Source organism: Rousettus aegyptiacus, unplaced genomic scaffold, assembly GCF_014176215.1.
Source record: "Rousettus aegyptiacus isolate mRouAeg1 unplaced genomic scaffold, mRouAeg1.p scaffold_m13_p_3, whole genome shotgun sequence".
NCBI classification, from domain to species: domain Eukaryota; kingdom Metazoa; phylum Chordata; class Mammalia; order Chiroptera; family Pteropodidae; genus Rousettus; species Rousettus aegyptiacus.
This window is the reverse complement of record NW_023416306.1, coordinates 100,112,552-100,132,482: the sequence shown is the minus strand read 5'-3', so window position 1 is coordinate 100,132,482 and position 19,931 is coordinate 100,112,552. Positions and strand designations below refer to the sequence as shown.

The following is a 19,931-nucleotide window of genomic DNA, read 5'->3' as shown; positions in this document are numbered from 1 at the left end:
CATAGCAAAGTACAGTCTACTTAATTAGTTTCTTTCTTTTTTGGTGGTAAAACATCTCTCCTTTTATGAAAGGGTGCTTCTCATAATGATGGAAGAAGTTTTTTTGTTTTTTTGTTTTTATTTTCTTACTTAAATGGTGTGCCTTCCAAAAAGATACGTTGGAGTCCTAACTCCTCATACCTTTGGAACAAGGATTTTTACAGAGGCAGTAAATTAAAATGAGGTCATTAGGGTGCGCTCAAATCCAACATAAAAGTTGTTCTTATAAAAGGGGAAAATTTGGGCACAGGCACGCACATAAGGGAAATAACATTTGAAGATGAAGGGACCAAGGAATGCCAAAGATTGCCACAAGACACCAGAATCTGGGAAGAGTCAGAACAAATTCTTCTTCACAGCCCTCAGAAGAAACCAACATTGCTGACACATGATCTCGGACTTCTTGCCCTCAGGACTGTGAAATGGTATATTTCTGTTTCTAAGCCACTCAGTTTTATGAGTTACTTTGTTAACCACAGCCCTAGGAAACTGATATACTTGGCAAAATAAAGAGATGTTGGTCTTTAAATTTTGAGGAGGGCTTTCTGCTTCTTCTTTTTATTTCTATTTATTTATTGATTGATTGATTGATTGATTGATTGATTGATTGCATTTACTGGCCCTTAAAAATCAAATACCTAGAAATCACTCTTTAGCTATTACCTAATTCTTTAGTTCTCAAACTTTTTAGATTTCTTTATGCTTTTAAAAACTGAGGGCCCCAAAAGTTTTTGTTTATATGATTTACATCTATTGACATTTACCTTATTAGAAATTAAAACAGAAAAATTTTTAAAAGATATTTAATTCATTTAAAAATACAATAATGAACCCATACCTGTTAATATAAATATTCTTATTTTCCAAAACAAAAATAATTTACTGAGAAACATGGCATTGTTTTACATTCATGCAACTATCTTTAATGTATGAGTTTAAAAAAACGACTAGGTTCTCATATCATCTCTGCATTCGGTCTGTTACAATATCACTCATACCTCCTGTAGCCTCCAGAAAATTTAATTGTACACTTGTGAGAGAATGCAGTGAAATAAAACAAGCAATCAATATTGTTTGTAAATGATTTGACCTCATGGACTACATTTTAAGAACTGCTGAGCTAATTCGACCTCCAACTTAGTACTAAAATCTTCTCTATACTAATATTAATAAACTTCTCCCTAAAACTACATGATATCTAAGGTCCTTTGTCAAATTAACATCCTACAGTTCTACAGATGAGTAAACAGATTTCCTATAAAAGCCAAACTAAACTATTAGATGATTGTTTTAGGTTAATGTTTGGTTTCCTATAGCTGCTCATCTTTCTCATGGAGTGTGTGAATTAAGATGTGATAGAAAAAGGAAAGGCTTTGTATGCAAGTGAGCTGGAGTTAAAATGCCATCTGGGTCTGCCTACTGTGGCCTGGGGTAAATTACTTAATCTCATTAAATCCTACTTTCATCACCTATTTTATTAGTCAGGATTAAGCAAATCAATTTTGGGATAGTTTTTTAGCATATTGTTAGGACTGTAAAAAGTATTGAATAAATGATTGTTCCCATTCTTTTTTCCAATTGTATGCCTTCATTAGTAAATGTCATTTATAAGAAATCTGGTTTCCCATTACTTCACTGTTCACATACTGATGTTTAATATCTATTACTGTACAAATGCCAAAGAAGACATGAGCCACTTCTGAGATAACAGACTTGCAAACTCAACTTATTGAAAAAAGAGGAGGGAGAGTTCGTTAGCAAATATAACATCTGACCACCCCCAGATTCTCACTCTCCATTTTAGTTTGTTAAAGCTAATCCATTAACTCTTTATATTAACATGAATACATTTCTCAGATTAACTGCCAAGGTAGAAAGTAGAGAGCTAGTCACTGAGGAATTTAGCATAGGCTCTGAAGATAAAAAAAAACAAGATGCTATGATCCACCAGAGAGGAGAGTCCTAGGTGACTCCAAGTGGACCACCAGCCCATGGAACTGGACAATGAGGGGATGTTTACTGTATATTTTGCCCATTTTGCCTAATCATAATTATCATTATAAATGTTCTCTCATTTAAAGTTCATAACAAACTTGTGAGGTAGTTATGATGTACATTTTTTTAAACCAATAGTGATGTTCAGAGGGTTGTAAGTAATGGTATTAGTATTTAAATTTCAGCCTACCTGAATCTGAGGTTCAGTATCTTTATTTTTAAAGTCACTTGCATAAATGAACCAGCTGGTAGACCTGTTCCTCCCCCCACCCCCTGCCCCATCTCCTCACCTCCCCCCCCTTTGGCAACCATCAGCTTGCCCTCTATATCTATGGGTCTGTTTCTGTTTTATTTTGTTTATTCACTTGTTTTTTGTTTTTTTGTTTAGGCTCCACATATAAGTGAAATCATATGGTAGTTGTCTTTCCCTATCTGATCTATCTAGGTCCTTCATGTAAATGGATTTCATTTTTTTTTTATTGCTGAGTAATATTCCATTGTATATAAATATATATCACACCTTCTTCATCCATTTATCCATTGATGAACATCTAGGTTGCTTCCATATGTTGGCTATTACTAGTAATGCTTCAACGAACATAGGGGTGCATATATCTTTTCAAATTAGTGTTTTTGTTTTCTTTGGCCAAACACCCAGAAGCGGAATTGCTGGATTGTGTGGCAGCTCTCTTTTTAATTTTTAAAGGAATCTTCATACATACTGTTTTCTATAGTGGCTGCACCAATTTACAATCCCATCAACAGTGTATGAGGGGTCCCTTTTCTCCACATCCTCACCAACACTCATTATTTGTTGATTTTTTTGATGATACTTGTTCTGACAGGTGAGAGGTGATATCTCATTGTGATTTTGATTTGCATTTTCCTGATGATTAATGATGTTGTGCATCTTTTCATATGTGTTGACCATCTGTATGCTTTTTTTGGACAAATGTCTATTCAGGTTCTCTCCTTGTTTTTTAATTAGATTGTGTCTGGGGTGCAAAGTTATGAGTTACTTACATATTTTGGATAGTTACCCCTTATCTGATGTATCATTGGTGAATATTTTCTCCCATTCAGTAGGTTGTCTTTTTGTTTTGTTGAAGGTTTGCTTCCCTATACAAAAACTTTGTAGTTTGATGTGGTCTCATTTGTTTATTTTTCCTTTTTTTGCTCTTGCCCAAAGAGACATCCAAAAAGATATTGCTAAGACCAGCGTTTTAGGAGTTTCATGGTTTCAGGTTTTACATTTAAGTCTTTAATACATTTTGACTTTATTTTGGTATATGATGTAAGAAAGTGGTCCAATTTCTTTTTCTTTCTTTCTTTTCCTTTTTTTTTTTTTTTGTATACATCTGTCTAGTTTTCCCAACATCTCTTACTGAAGAGACTATCTTTATCCCATTGTATATCCTTGTCTCCTTTGTCATAAATTGGCCAGATTAGTGAAGATTTATTTCTGGACTCCGTATTTCATTCCATTGATCTATATATCTGTTTTTTTTTTTTTTTTTTTTTTTTTGCCAGTACCATGCTGTTTTTAAAGTCCATACCTTTAACATTGTGCTATTTGGTGTCCTTGAAGAATTTTCCCTTAAGAACAGCCATAACGTTCTAAGCTAAGCTTTAAGCAAGTGCTTGCTTCGTAAATGGTAATTCTGTGTCCCAGACATTTGTGAGAATTTAAAGTTTTCTTCCACCCCCACCATTAAGACATGCAGCTGAGAATTGGTTTATTATAAGTGAATTGCTTTATTTATCAGCTCACTTAAGAAGTCATTTTCCTCAAGTATTCTGGGAGGGATTTTAAAAAATCAAAGTACACAAAATAAACTGAAAACAGTTTTGATTGCCAGCAATTGTATCAAGAATTTTTAAGATTCAGTTCAAGCATGTTGTTCATTACCTGGTTTATTCTGGGTGGCATTACCAATGTGTGTTCCTGCATTTGGAGTTACTCTTAACTGGAAAGAGGCTCTGATTTCTATGTAAACACTTCAGGCCAAGAGATAGCAATTAAGAAGAGCAAACAAGACAACCATTTTTCTTGAAACACCAACCTAGAGAGGAGGAATGTAAACATGTCATACCCCTGACCTATATTAGAGCATCATGTCTCACATTGGCTAAAAGCAAACTTTGAGCCCTTCTTGCTAAAATCACGCAGTTACCCAGCAGGAACAGTATCATTCCAAATCACTTCTGTTAATAAACCTACTTATTTTCCAAACAACCCTGAAACAAGAGACTTGAAATTACTGTTTTGGGTGGTGCTTCCTGCTGCCAGGAGGTGGTGTGTTTGACTTAAAAAACAATAAACCACAGTTAGATTAAAATTTTAGATCAAAACATTCATGCAACTGAGACTTTGAGAAAAAGAATTCTATTTGGTAGCAAACAACTACTTTTCCTAAAATGTATTTTGATTCTAGTTCAAAAATTAATGTAAAAGGACTGGTCAGGCAAACTAATATAATGAGCATTTTAGTGTACACAGTGAAAACTCCATTCAGAAATTTATTAGCACTGCTGAACGCATAGCAGATGCTTAACAAATATTTATTGATCAAGGGGGTCTTACCCTTGTACACAAGAGGTAACCAATTAAATGGACAATTTGTCAATTTGTTTTGGAACCGTGGGAAGAAAACTCTGTAGCATTAATGCCATAATTGGAAATATTAAGTATATTCCCAAGTATTTGAATATTGCAGAGGACCATAAAGGAAAGCCTAAGGAACAGACAAGGAGAATAAGCACAGAGACGGTAAGAAAAAAAAGTCCATTAAAGAAGGAAGTGGAAAAAAAAAAAACAACCAAACCTGAGGTAAATATGAAAGCAGTAGCAAGATGATGAATTGAGTAAGAATAGTTAAGCTATAAAATTAGTTCGAGAGAAAATAATTCTATGTAATTATATTTAGTGTTTGTTTGAAGTTAGTAAAATAGAATTTGGGGAATAGAGTCCTATGGTAGCCTGTATTCTAACTGTGATATATTTTAAACTATGCTGATCAATATAACCACTGGCCACATGTGGCTAAAGAACACTTGAAATGTAACTAGTACAAATTGGGATGTACTGTTAAGTGTAAAATACATACAAATTTCAAAGACTTAGTACCAAAAAAAGTAAGACATCTCATTAACAATTTATTGAGTATATGTTAAAATATTTTAGAAAGATTAAATAAAATATATTATTTTAATTAATTTCGCCTTTTGCTTTTGACTTTTTTAAAATGTGGATACTAGAAAATTTAAAACTATATACATGACTAACATTTGTATTGGCAGTGCTGGTCTAAAGAATTGCTGAAGAGAGAATAAAAGGAACCTATTTAATTCTAGAGTTCCTGAAAGGAGAAGACACCATTCCTATATGTTGTTCTCCTCCACTTCCAGGCCCACATCCCGTCTTTTAGTTGTTTTTGCACCATTGCAAATAGAATAGTGAGTGGAACAGAGGAAAAATAGTATTCAAGCGATAGTAGTAGTGGGGAGTAGGGGAGCTATTTGTTGCTCCTCCAGCACAATCTCCAAAAGAAGTACCTTTTTTTGTAAGGCAGTAGGTTGATATTAGATTAAGCCTATAATGATATAACAAAAAATGTTGAAGAAATTAGTGTGAAAGTAAGACCAAGAGACCTAAAAGTGACACTTTCCCGTCTATCAACAGTCCTAACCCCTCCCTACCCACCCCCCACACACATTCTGTTTCTTGGCTAGGTATCCTTTTATAAGAATCGAAGTTGACCTCTGATCAGACTTTTTCAATTGTCCGTTCTAGAAGCACATTTCTCACTGTATGACTCTGCTAGGTTTCTAAGTAGCAGGAAAATTAATATAATGAGTTTTATTCCAAAATCTCAGGGATGGTGACTTGTCAGGTGACTGTGGGTACCAGGCAGAATATTGATAAGGATTGATAAAGAGTGCTTTAAGGGCAAAAAGCTAGAAATTTATCTATCGAGGTGTAAGAATGGGAGACCAGAATCTACCAAAAGTATGGGTCAAGTATCTCATTCAAGTTGGGTAAGATATGAAGATCAAGTAATTCTGACTCATATAAAAGGCAGAAAGGGTTACCAAAGATTTAATATAGCTAACCCAGGGGAGGAATGAGCTACTGTAAAGGACAATTTACTCCAACAGTGTACTGATTCCAGGCAAGTGCAAATGTAAGAATGAGTGCCATGTCGCAAGGGCAGGTTTATCAGCATTACTGTATAGCGGAATGTTGTTACTCTTCTAACAAAATAATATCATTCTTCATTTTAATTTGTATGTTCTTGGAGTTTCAATAGCCCTAACTTCCGAGGCAGCAGTTTAAGGGGCAAAGCAACACAGCTTTGTGATGTCTCCTAATAGTACAGATGTACCCCAATTATCTCTGACTCCCAGAGATAACTTTACAATTTATCTATCCATCCAAAAAAATTGTATGCCATACATGTACACATTCTTTAAAAGGATACTGTATATAGTCCTTCTAAAGCTGATATTTTTTCATTATTTGACTACTTATTAATTTACTTCATTATTTTTAATGCCTGCACAGTGTCAGTATATCAGATCCTAAAGTCAAAACTTATTTCCTTATTGATAAACGCTCAGGTTATTTTCTATTTTCCACTGTTAAAAACAATACATCAGTTAATAACTTTGTACCTCTTTGTGTTAGACTATCTGTAAAATAAATTCCCATAAATCTAGTGTGTCTTTCAATTGCAGTTTTGACAGAGGCTTAAGATGCCCTATCATGGCTTGGTTTGAACTGATCAATTTAGGTAAATCAGTGCTGTTAGATACAAGGGAGAACTGGTGACAACGTCAGGGGCAGTTGTTTAGTTTCTTCCTTTTTTTTTTTTTTAAAGCTTGAGAACATATTCAGTCCTTTCTTTCCTTTCTTAAAGTTCTCAGATGTATCCTTTCAGAAGTTTGAGGCGTTTTCGATCAAGAATGTATTGCGTGATAGTTGATGAAGGAAAATGACAGTGTTGCCTCAAGAATTTCACAGAACTACGTTACAATCTTGTAAATGGTCTCTTATCAGAGAGGAAAAAAATTGTTGCTTTCTAACACTTATCCTCAAATCTTTTATTTGGGATCAGGCTGGTCCTACCACGTATTTTCAGTTTGTGGCTGGATTAAAGGTGATTAGTGCACTTGGCTTTTTGTCTTCCTCAGACGCAGGTTAAAAGTCCTGTCTCTGCAGGTATAGAACTAAGGAGGCCTAGGGAAACCTCGTACTAAGCATGAGGAGGTTTTCTTTTTGTTTGTTTTCACTTCTTGCTGTTGCTGTTATTTAGGCTATGATAATAAGAGTAAAACCATCCGGGCTCCGTTAGTGCTTTTATTCTCTCCACTCCTTGAAGGAATGAAACTTCAGCACGTCTCTATTTCAGAAACGAGAATCCTCTCAAGGGCCACAGGGCAGAAACACGGATCCCGCGTCCGGACTGCTCTGGGGACCTAAGTAGGGAGCGAGACAAAAGGAAGTGAAGCGAGGCGGGCAACGCCGGGACAGCACCCCACGGGGCCACAGCCGCGGCGCTCCAGGTCTTTCCCACCTCCAGCATCGCCGCGGGTTCCGCCTCCTAAGGGGCGGGGATGAGCGCTTCTTCCGGGTTGCAGACGGAAGTGGGCGAATTTGAATCGTGCAGGCCGTTGGGTGAGGATGCTCGCGGTTGACGCTGCGCGAGAACTGAAGTGACACGGCGGTTCTGGAACTTCTGCTCCGCGCGCCTTGGTGAGTGGATGGGAACGGGAAGAAGCGGAGTATTCCAGCGAGAGGAGTGGGGCCGTCGCATGGGATAGGGGGTTGGGAGGCGGGACAGTGTAGCTAGGGCCTCGGACTGCCTTCGGGGGTGTCGGGGGTGGGGGGCTGGGGACTCCGAGAAGTCGGGGCGCTGGGGAGCGTTTCCCGGGCCAGCGCTCCCGACGGTTGGCGTGCCTAAACCAACTCTGAGTATTGGGGAATCCGAGGCCCCACAGCTCCAAGGTTGAGCTTTGTTTAATCTCTGACTTTCTGGTAATCGCAATGTAACATTTCCGCCAATTCGGCTCGGATGCTGAAGCTTCAACGGTAGTTAAATCTAACTGCGAAAGCGTTACCACAGGTAAAAGAATCTTCCTTTATTAAAGATGGAAGGTTGAGGACAGGTTTAGAGTGAAGAGATGCACTTCGTGATTCCGAGTTCCCCTTAAGAGGGATACGAGTTGTCTTTTACTTGGGACCGCAGGGAAATGACAGTCTTTGAAATGCCTGGTGGGGATTTAAACTGAAATCTGAGTATCCTTTGTATTTAAAACCCGGGTAATTTTCTTTCGTGGTTGACATTTTTCATGTACCGCAAAAATCCAAGATTCTCGCTCACTTAAACTGGCTACTGTAACAGCGGTGATTCACATGGATCTTACTTTGCTAACAATGGAGAGGGATAAGGTTTAGTTCCACACGTCTGCCTTTTCACCCCTTCATTCATTGGCCAACTGGGTTATCGTGGAGTCATTTTGGAAGTACTGCGCTAATATTTCCGGCATGAGGTTTTTTCTTTGTTTTGGTTTTCGGTGTTTTTGTTTGTTTTTGTTTTTGTTTTATTTTATTTTATTTTATTTTATTTTTAATAATGAGCTACCTAAAATATCACATTCTAACTCCTTAGCAAAGACATGCTTTCGGGAATAGTTTAAATGTGTACCCTAAATGTAAACTATAAATAAGTACTTTAAAATGTATAGAAATTTTATACCTTGCCCTATCGAAAACTATACGACTAATTTTGTGTTGCTTTATAGGAATAAGTATTTTTATGTCCCTTTTTAAGATTTTAACACCAGAGTACCATACCATATAAATGTATAACTATCTTTTTTAAAGTAAGATTTCATAATATTCAAAATAGACTAGCTACTACCACCCTCTCATCCCTGCTAATGAACTTTTGTTTAATTAGCCAAGGAAAATAGATTCATTCAGTATTTACGATTGTTGAAATTTAAACATTTTGTATAAGACTGCATCAGACATTAGCTATACTTTCCTAAGGATTGCAGACAGCTGTTCTGCTCATTTTATATAAGCTACCAGCAAAGATAATTAAAAAAGAAATTATTCTGTACATTTTCACCTGTTTTTTCCCCCTTACTTCAACTCTTTTCATTGAGTTTTTGCTCTATCAACCTAAATCGGTGAGTTTCAACTTTCATTTGTTATGCATTACCTTGAAAGATTTGTTAAGGGTTGATTCCTGCACTTTAAATCCAGAGTAGATCTGGAGGATGGATTGAGGAATCCACATTTAACTGGGAAGTTAGATTTGGCCAGTTCAAAATTACCTACTTAATCTTTCCTAGAGAGGCTTTATAATACATAGTTTAAGGACATGGAACTGGAGCCAAACTGCCTGGATTTTGAATTTCACTTCTACCACTTGGTAGCTTCGTGACCCCTAAGAATGCCGTTTAACCTTTCCGTGCTTTAGTTCCCTCAGATGTATAATGGGGATAATAACAATACCTACCTTGTAGAATCCTTGTGAGAATCAAATGAGTCAATACATATAAAAATCTTAGAATAGTGTGTGGCACATACTAAATGATACATATATCTGCTATTATATTGAATTACTAAGCATTGTATGAACCACATTACAAATATTATTTCATTAATCTTCACAAATAACAGGCTAAGAGGGGTTCAGTAATTTGTTCTCACACAACTAATAAAATGTTTTAACTGGAGTCAGAAACTAGATTTAATTAGAGAGTTCATGCTTTTTCTTTTTTTAGCGTTTCCTGCCCCTTTCTGCAGTCTCCTTCCAAATGTTGCTCCCTAAAAATCTCTGATTGCTTCCCATTGTCTACCATATATAATTCAAATTTCTTAGTTTTTTCCCAAAGCCCTCTCAATCAAATTTCAGCCTGTTCCCAAGCATCATAATATTCCACCACCCTTTTCCATCCTATGATGTTTTATCCAAACTACTGCAATTCTTCAAATCTATTCTTTATTATTTTTTTGCCCTTTTAGCCATCAACCTTTTTTATTTCCCTTTAAAATTTTACAGTCGGGTTTCAAGTACCTTCCTAGACTTCTCAGGGAGAGTGCTTCTACAGTAGCAATTTAGTTATAAACATTGTAGCACTAGATTGAGAGCTCTTGTCTTCTTTATCTTTATATCTGCAATTCTTGGTACAGAACAGTGAGTGTCCTTATATGTGAAACTATATGTTCAATGAGTGCTTGTTATTTAATAGTAAAAAAATTTTTTAAGAAAAGCTTTGCTTTTTTATGAACTGATAGAATTCTGTAGTTAGTGAGATTTTAATTATATGGTTTGTAAACTTTATAAGTATGCAAAAATAAGTTTGAAATCATTGGCTCTAGACATTTCAAGTAAAAAAAAGTAATATTTGCTAACATTCACAGAACTCCTATACATTTTCTCACTAACCCTTATAGCCATTTTATTATCTTCATATTAAGATGGAGAAACTGAGGAACCAAAAAATTTTGTAACTTTTAAAAGTTGTTTTGCATTTAATTTCCTCCTGGTGCAGTTTCTTTCCTGCCTTCCTTGTCTGTCTGTCTGTCTTTCGTTAGTTTCAAGTATACAGTACATTGGTTAGACATTTATATAGTTTATAAAATGATCCCCCTAATTGCTCCTTCTCTCCTGTGGTTTTCCACCTAGCCAATATATTAATGCTAACTGCATTCCCTATGTCATGCTCCCCATCCCCATGACTATATCTATCAACTACTAGTTAGTACTTCTTTAACCTTCACCCCATTCTCCCAGCCCCCCAACCCCCATCCCCTCTGCCCATCACTAAATTGTCCTCTATATTTGTGTGATGCGGTTTTCTTTTAATTATAAGAATAATATGTTAAGTGTAACTTTAAAATTAACTTTATAATAGAGAATTAGCTTCCGTTGCACATGAATGCTTATTTCTACATCAATTCTAAATTAAAGTTTTGAGAAATTAAAAAGCATTTTTGCCTTTCCTTTTTAGTTTGAACAGTTAATACTGTTATCTGATCTTCTTATCCACAACCTTTTCTTTAAAAACCTGCCCAACAATGTTGGGACATCATTCTAAGGACCAGTGGGTAGGGGTTGGTCTAAGGAGCATATGAGCCTAATATGCTTCCATTCTTCCACACACTTACCCAGCCAAAGTAGTACCAGGTAGTTGAATCAGAGCTGCATATCTCATGCAGGCTAGACCATTCACATTATTTCTTCTTGAATTTGGAGTTGGGATACCAAAAGACTATTGGGAGCCAAGGTAGAAAGTTTTTTATGTGCTCAGATGACAATGGAATCATGAAGAAACATGGACAATGGATATAGGGAGCCAATATGCAGAGGAAGAGGGCAGGTAACCTGTTTTCTGAGGGCCAGTTATAAAGTAAGTCAATATAAATTTATAATTTAAGACTTTTTTTTGTTTTTTTTTTCTTTTTTTAGAAAAAATAGTGAACTCATCTGGCCCTTGTGCTGTCTCTTTTGGAAGGTTATAAATATCTTTGCTACAGGTCTATTCAGATTGTTTATTCTTGTGTGAGTTTTGGCAAATCATGATTTTCAAGGAATTGGTCCATTTTCTATAGGTTATAGCATTCCTTTTTATACTTTTAATTTCCATAGGATCTGTAGTAATAGCCCTTCTTTCATTTCCAATATTAATAATTTGTGCCCTTTCTCATTTTTTCTTAGCCTGGCTAGAGTCCTACTGATTTTATTGAGCTCTTCAAAGAACCACCTTTTGATTTCAGTGATTTTTCTCTATTGATTTTTTGTTTGTTTTCAATTTTATTGATTTCTGCTTATTAGTTCTTCTGCTTAATTTGGATTTAATTTGCTCTTCTTTTTTTAGTTTCCTAAGATAAAAACTTTGGTAATTAATTTTAGATCTTTTCTAATACATACATTCCATGCTATAAATTTCCCTCTGAGCACTGCTTTCACAGCATTCCTCACATTTTGATAAGTTGTGTTTTCATTTTCATTTAGTTCAAAACATTTTGTATCTTCTCTTGGGATTTCTTCTTTGACCCTTGTGTTATTTAAAAATGTGTTGTCTATTCTTCATGTGTTTTAGGATTTTCAGTTATCTCCCTGTTATTGATTTCTAGTTTAATTTCATAGTGGCCTGAGAGTAGACATTGTATGATTTCTGTTCTTTTAAATTTGTTAAGGTCTGTTTTATGGTCCAAAATGTGGTCTTATCTTGGTGAATGTTCCATGTAAGCTTGAGAAGTATGTGTATTCTGCTGTCGTTGGGTGAAGTAGTCCATTATATCCAGTTGATTGATGATGTTGAGTTCATCTATGTCCTTACTGATATTATTACCTGCTGGATCTATCCATTTCTGATGGAAGGGGTGTAGAAGTCTCCAACCATGTTTGTGGAATCATCTCTTTCTCTTTGCAATTCTCTTAATTTTTGCCTCACATAGGTCAATGCTCTGTTATTAGGCACATACATGTTAAGTATTGTTATACCCTCTTGGAGAATTGACTCCTCTATCATAATGCTCTTATTTATCTCTGATAAGTTTCCTTACTTTGAGATCTGCTCTTTCTGAAGTTAATATCGCTACTCTTGTTTTCTTTTGATTAGTATTAGCATGGTATATTTTTCTCCACCCCTTTACTTTCTATTTATATTTAAAATGGGTTTCTTGTAGACAACATATAGTTAGTTGGGTTTTATTTTTCGATCCACTCTAACAAATAAGTCTTTTAATTAGTACATTTAGACAATTGAAATCCAAGTGATTATTAATATAATTGGATTAATATCCACCATATTTGTTACTGTTTTCTATTTATTGCCCTTGTTCTTTGTGGGGTTTTTTAGTCTGCATTCTTTTTCTACCTTTTGTGATTTTAATTGAGCAATTTATATGATTTTATTTGGTCTCCTTAAGATATCAGTTATAGTTTTTTGTTTTTTTTTTTAGCGGTCGCCATAGCGTGCAGTAAATATTTACAGCTAACAGATAATCATATACATTGTAACTGTTGTTATTTTAAATGAATGGTTATCTGTTAGATCAATTAAGAATAAGGAAAATAAAAATTGTTTGTTTTTTCACTTATTCCTAATTCAATAGTCTTCTTTTCTTTATGTAGATCCAAATTTCTGATCTATATTATTTTCCTTCTCTCTCAAGAACTACTCTTAATATTTCTTGCAAGGCAGGTCTACTGGCAGTAATTTTTCTCAATTTTTCTCTGAGAAAGTTATTTCTCCTTCACTTTTGCAGGATAATTTCACAAAATACAGAAAAATAAATTGGTGGTTTTTTTCTTTTAATACTGTAAATATTTCGCTTCACTCTTTTTGCTTGCATGGTTTCTAAGAAGAAGTTGGATTTAATTCCTACCATTGTTCCTCTATAGGTAAGGTGTTTTTATCCTCTGGCTTCTTTTAGGATTTTTAAATTTATCTTAGATTTTCTATACTTTGAAGTGATATGCCTAGATGTTGTTTGGGGGCATTTGTCCTGCTTGTTGGTCTCTGAACCTCCTGGATCTGTGGTTTGGTGTCTGACATTGTCATTCTTTCAAATATTTCTTCTGTTCTTTTCTCTCTTTTCCTTCTTATATTCCTAAAATATATATGTTATAACTCCTATAGTTGTCCCAGAGTGCTTGGATATGCTGTTCTGTTTTTGTTGTTGTTTTTGTTGTTGTTGTTGTTTCAGTCTTTGTTCTCTTTGCTTCTCAGTTTTTAAAGTTTCTATTAAGATATCTTCAAACTCTGAGGTTCTCTGTCCCATCACATGCATTCTTCGTTTGTATTATGGCATTTGATCTCTCTAGCATTTACTTTTAGTGCTTTCTTAGAATTTCTGTGTACTTACATTGCCCATATGTTCTTGAACACTGTCTATCCATTAGAGCCCTTAGCATATTGATCATATTTGTTTCAAATTCCTGGTTTGATAATTCCAGCATCCCTTCCATGTCTGGTTCTGATGCTTGCTCTGTCTTTTCTAATTGTGCTTTTCGTCATTTGGTATACCTTGTAAGTTTTCCTTTATAGCCAGACATGATATGTTAGATAAAAGGATTGCTGTAAATTAGTAATGTGAAGTATGAGAGGAGGGGAAATGTGCATTCTATAGCTCTGTGATTAAGTCTCAGTCCTTTTACCAGCCTATATCCCTGGACAGTGAACTTCACAAGTATTTCTCTGTTATTTACCCCCCATTATGTGAGTCGGGATGGTTAGAGTGTGCTGGAGTTAGGTATTTCTCTTATCTCAGATCATTTAGGCTCTGATAATAACCTCATAGGCTCTGGTTAACTAATTTTCCTAAGAACAGGCCTTATTAAGAAGGAAAGAGTGCTTTGGCATATTTCTAAATGGGACCTTTTTTCCTCCCCTTCCCAGAATTGTAAAGAGATTTTTCTCTCATATTGTAGGATCCTGGTCAAGTTCCTGGTGGTAAATTTCACAATATTGTGAGAAACCCCATGACTGGGTCCCTCTGGAGTTTTTAACTCTCAAAGTTGTCCACAGTGAGCCTCCAACAATTAGTCAGTTGCAGTTCAGGTTTTCCTACCTCAGCACTAGATCCCACAGCAGTTTCAGCTCTTAAGTCTCTGTTCAGGTAAGCTGTGACTCCCAGTAGTCACCTGTCTCTTTAATCTTAGGGGCACTGGTCTGCCTTGTGTCCTCCCATCTCTTACAGATTCAAGAAGTGTTATTCATTTTTCAGTCTTTTCAACTCTTGTTAGGGTGGAGTGGTAACTTACAAGCTGCTTACATGCTGCTTTTTCTTTTAATTTAAACAAATAACTTCATTTTTTAACAAAGGTTAATTTTTGAACATTCTGGTAATATAATTTGTATAAAATAAAACTGACCCATTTTAGGGGTACAGTTCAATGAATTTTAGCTAACGTATTCCATTTTATGAGTATCTCATATTTTGTTTTATCCATAATCCATTGATGGCCATTTAGGTTGTTTACAGTTTTTGGCTATTACAGAGAAAGTAGCTTTGGACATTAGTGTATGGTTGCATCATATGGTGTACATTTAACTTTTTATTGAAGTAAAGTTCACATTCATAAAATTAACCATTTTAAAGTATACAATTTAATGACGTTAGTACACTCAGTGTTGTGCAACCATCACCTCTAGTTCCAAAACATTATATCACTCCAAAAGGAAAACTCATACCCATTAGGCAGTCATTTCTCATTGCTCATGCCCCTGTCTGTGGAAACCAAAAATCTGCTTTCTGTCTCTATGGATTTACCTATTCTGGATATTTCATGTAAATGGGTTTATATAATGTGTGACCTTTGTATCTGGTTTATTTCACTTAGCATGTTTTTGAGGTTCATCCATGTCATGGTATATATCAGTATTTCATTCTTTTTTATAACTGAATAATGTTTCATTGTATGGATATACCACATACTTATTCATTAGTTGATAGACAGATTGGTTGTTTCTGTTTTTTAGCTGTTGTGAATAGTTCTGTTATGAACATTTGTGTACAAGTTTTTGCTCTCAATGCTCTTGGGTTACTACCTAGTGTAATTGCTGGGTGATATGTTATGGTAGTTCTATGTTTGATATATTAAGCAACTGCAAAACTGTTTCCCATAGTAACTGCACCATTTTACATTCCCATTAGTAATATGTAAGGGTTCCAATTTCTTCATATCCTTGCCAATGCTTGTTATTTTCCTTTTTAAAAGAAACTATATAATCACCTTCATGGGCGTCAAGTCGTGTTCATTGTAGTTTACTTTTGTGTATCCCTAATGACTGATGATGTTGAGCGTTTTTCATATGCTCTTTGACCATTTAAATATTTTCTTTGGAGAAATGCCTACTCAGACCTTTTGCCTGTTTTTAATTTGGGTTATTTGTCATTTTGTTGTTCAGTTGTAAGAATTTCATATGTATTTTGGATACTAAATTCTTAGTAAGTTAATGACTTCCAAATATTTTCTCCCATTTTTGTAGATTGTGTTTTTCACTGTCTTGAGTGTGTTATCCAGTTTTCTCCTTTTTTTTTTTTTTTTTTGGTTGTTCGTGATTTTGGTGTCATATATAAAAAATAATTGCCATACCCAAAGGCATGAAAGGTTTAGATGACCCTATATTTTCTTCTAAGATTTTTATTGCTTTGGCTCTTACATACTAAGTCTTTGATCCATTTTGAGTTAATTTTTGCATATAATACAGGGTAGGTGTGTAACATTATTCTTTTGCATGTGTCCCAGCACCATTTGTTGAAGAGACTATTGTTTCCCTATTTAATGGTCTTGGTACCCTTGTCATAGATGTGTGGGTTTATTTCTGAACTCTTTTCTAATGATCTATATGTTTATCTTTATGTCAGTAACACCCTGTTTTGATTACTATAGCTTTGTTTTAAGTTTTCAAATTGGGAAGCATTAATCCTTACATTTTTTTTGTGTGTTTGGGATTGTCTTAGCCATTCAGTATCCCTTGCAATTCCATATAAATTTCAGGATTAGGTTTTCCATTTCTACCAAAAAAAGGTCATTGGACAAGAAGTTTGTTCTTTTCAATGATGATATAAGTGGAATGGATTTCTTAATTGCCATTATGGAATTTTTGCTATTATATAGAAATAAAAACTGATTTTTGTGTGTTAATCTTGTATCCTATAACTTCGCTGAATTTGCTTTTTAAACCTCTTAACAGTTTTTAAATTAAATTTATTGAGGTGACATTGGTTAACAACATTTTCTGAGTTTCAAGTGTACAATTCTATAATACATCATCTGTATATTACATTGTGTGCTCACCTCCCAAAGTTTAGTCTGTCTGTCTGTCTGTCTGTCACCATCTATTTGACCCCCTTTGTTCCCTTCATCCTTCCCTCACTTCCTTTCCCCTCTGGTAACTACTCTCTGTTGTCTGTGTCTATGAGTTTGTTTGTTTTGTTTGTTCCTTTGTTGCTTTCTGTTTTATATCCTACCTATGAGTGAAATGATGTGGTTCCTGTTTTTTCTATCTGACTTAATTGCTTAGCATGATATTCTCAAGATCTACCTATGTTGTTCCAAAAGGCAGTATTTCATCCTTATGGCTGAGTAGTATTCCATTGTAAAAATGTACCACATCTTCTTAATCCAGTCACCCCTTGAGGGACATTTAGGTTGTTTCTATGTCTTGGCTACTGTGTATAATGCTGCAGTGAACATGGGGGTACATAAATCTTTACGAATAACTAACTGTTTTTAGGTTTTTCACATAGACACCCAGAAGATGGATTGCTAGATCGTATAGTAGCTCTGTTCTTCATTTTTTGAAAAACCTCCATACTGTTTTTCATACTGGCTGTACCAAATTACATTTCCATTGTCTTTGTATGGGGGTTTCTTTTTCTCCACATACTCTCCAATGTTTGCTATTTCTTGTCTTACTGATAATAGCCATTCTGACAGATGTGAGGTAGTGTATTATTTTAGTTTCGATTTGCATTTCCCTTAAAGCTATTGAAATTGAGCATCTTTTCATGTAATTGTTGGCTATTTGTATGTCTTCCTGGGAAAAATGTCTGTCAGATCCTCTGCCCATTTTGAATAGGGTTGTCTTTTTTGGTGTTAAGTTGTATGAGTTCCTTATATATTTTGGGTATTAACCCCTTATCAATGTATCATTCAGTGGGTTGTCTTTTACTTTTATTGATGTTTCCATTGCTGTGCAAAAATTTTTTAGTTTGATTTAGTCCCATTTGTTGATGTTTTGTTTTGTTTCCTCTGCCTTTGTGATCAAGTTCATGAAATCCTTTTCCCATCACCATTTATTAAAGAAGCTTTCTTTTTTCCATTGTATGTTTTTGGTCCCTTTGTTGAAAGTTCGTTGCCCAAAATCATGTTTATTTTTGGGTTCTCAGCTCTGATCCATTAGTCTGTGAGTCTGTGCTTCTGTCACTACCATACTGTTTTAATTATTGTAGTTTTGTAGTATAATTTAAAGTCAGGGAGTATGATACCTCTAGCTTTGTTCTTTTTTCCCTCAGGAATGCTTTGACTACTCAGAGTCTTTTGTGATTTTGTACAAATTTGATGATTTTTTAAAAAATATTTCTTTGAAAAATGCCATTGGGTTTTTAATGGGGATTGCATTAAATCTGTGTGTTGCTTTAGGTAATATGGCCATTTTAACTATGTTGATTCTTCTAATCCATGAACACAGAATATCTTTCCATTTTTTGTGGGTCTTCTTCAATTTCTTTTAATGGTGTCTTATAATTTGTAGTGTATAGGTTCTTCACATCCTTTGTTATTCCTAGGTATTTCATTCTTTTTGTTACAATTAAATATGGAATTGTTTTTATTTCTTTTTCTGATATTTCATTGTTAGTATTCAGGAACACAATGGAATTTGGAAATTGATTTTATATCCTGCAGCTTTGCTGTATTTATTGTTTCTAATAGTTTTTTGGTGGAGTCTTTTGGATTTTCTATACATAGACTCATATCTGCAAAAAGTGATAATTTTACTTCTTCATTCTCAATTTGGATGCCTTTTGTTTATTTCTTTGACTGATTGCTCTGGCTAGAACTTCCAGTACTGTGTTGAATAACAGTAGTGAGAAAAGGCATCCTTGCCTTATTCCTGATCTTAGAGGAAAAGCTTTCAGTTTTTCACCACTGAATATGCTATTAGTTGAGGGTTTGTTATATATGGCCTTTATTATGTTGATGTACTTTCCTTCGGTACTCACTCTATTGAGTGTTTTGATCATAAATGGATGTTGTATCTTGTCGAATGTTTTTTCTGTATCTGTGATATGATCATATGATTTTTATCCTTCATTCTGTTAATGCAGTATAGCACATTGATCTATTTGTGTATGTTGACCCATCTTTGTACCCCATGGAATGAACCCCACTTGATTGCGATGTGTGATCTTTTTAATGTATTGTTGTATTCAATTTGCTAGTATTTCGTTTAGGATTTTTGCATCTATGTATTCTTCAGAGACATTGGTCTGTAATTTTGTGTGTATGTGGGTTGTTCTTGCCAGGTTTTGTTATTAGGATAATGTTGGCCTCATAAAATGAGTTAGGAAGTAATACTTCTTGTCAAGTTTTTGGAAGAGTTTGAGAAGGACAGGTATTAAATCTTTGAATTGTAGGTAGAATTTACTAGTGAAGTCATCTGGTCCTGGACTTTGACTTTTTTGGGAGGTTTTGATGATTGTTTCAATTTTGTTACTGTTGATCAGTCTGTTTAGATTTTCCAGTTCTTTGTGATTCAGTCTAGGAAGGTTGCATATTTCTAAGAACTTGTCCATTTCTTCTAGGTTATCAAATCTGATGGTGTATAGCCTTTCATAGAACTCTTGTATAGTCCTTTGTATTTCTGTGGTATCCATTGTAACTTCTCTTTTATTTCTGATTTCGTTTGAGTCTTTTATCTTTTTTCCTTAGTCTAGCTAGAGGCTTGTCAATTTATTAATCTTTTCACAGAACCAACTCTCTTGCATTAATTTTTTCTATTGTCTTTCTCTTTTTGTTTCATTTAATTCTCCTCTAACTTTTATTATTTCCTTTCTTCTACTGACTTTGGGCTTTTGTTCTTTTTCAAGTTCTTTAAGGTGAAATGTTAGATTATTTAGTTGAGATATTCCTTGTTTCTTTAGGTAGGCCTGTAATGATATAAACTTCCCTCTCGTTACTACTTTTGCTATAACCCCAAAATTTTGATATATTGTATTATAATTCTCATTTGTCTCTATGTATCTTTTGACCTCTTATTTTATTTCTTCTTTAACCCAGTCACTGTTTAGTAGCATGTCGTTTAATCTCTACATATTTATGTTTTTCCCAGCTTTTTTTTTTGTAGTTGATTTCCAATTTCAA

The 19,931-nt window shown here is 34.7% G+C and overlaps 1 protein-coding gene across 4 annotated transcripts in view; it reads left to right on the top strand.

The window, feature by feature from the left end:
- The first annotated feature begins 7,681 nt into the window (after nt 1-7,681).
- G2E3 (G2/M-phase specific E3 ubiquitin protein ligase) overlaps nt 7,682-19,931 on the top strand; it is a 61,308-nt gene continuing 49,058 nt past the window's right edge. The window contains exon 1 of one of the 4 annotated variants that reach the window (XM_016123611.2): nt 7,682-7,789. The gene's annotated coding sequence lies outside the window, so the exon portion shown is untranslated. The remainder of the gene's footprint in view (nt 7,790-19,931) is intronic. The other 3 variants (XM_016123614.2, XM_036218161.1, XM_036218165.1) reach the window with 3 other exon arrangements.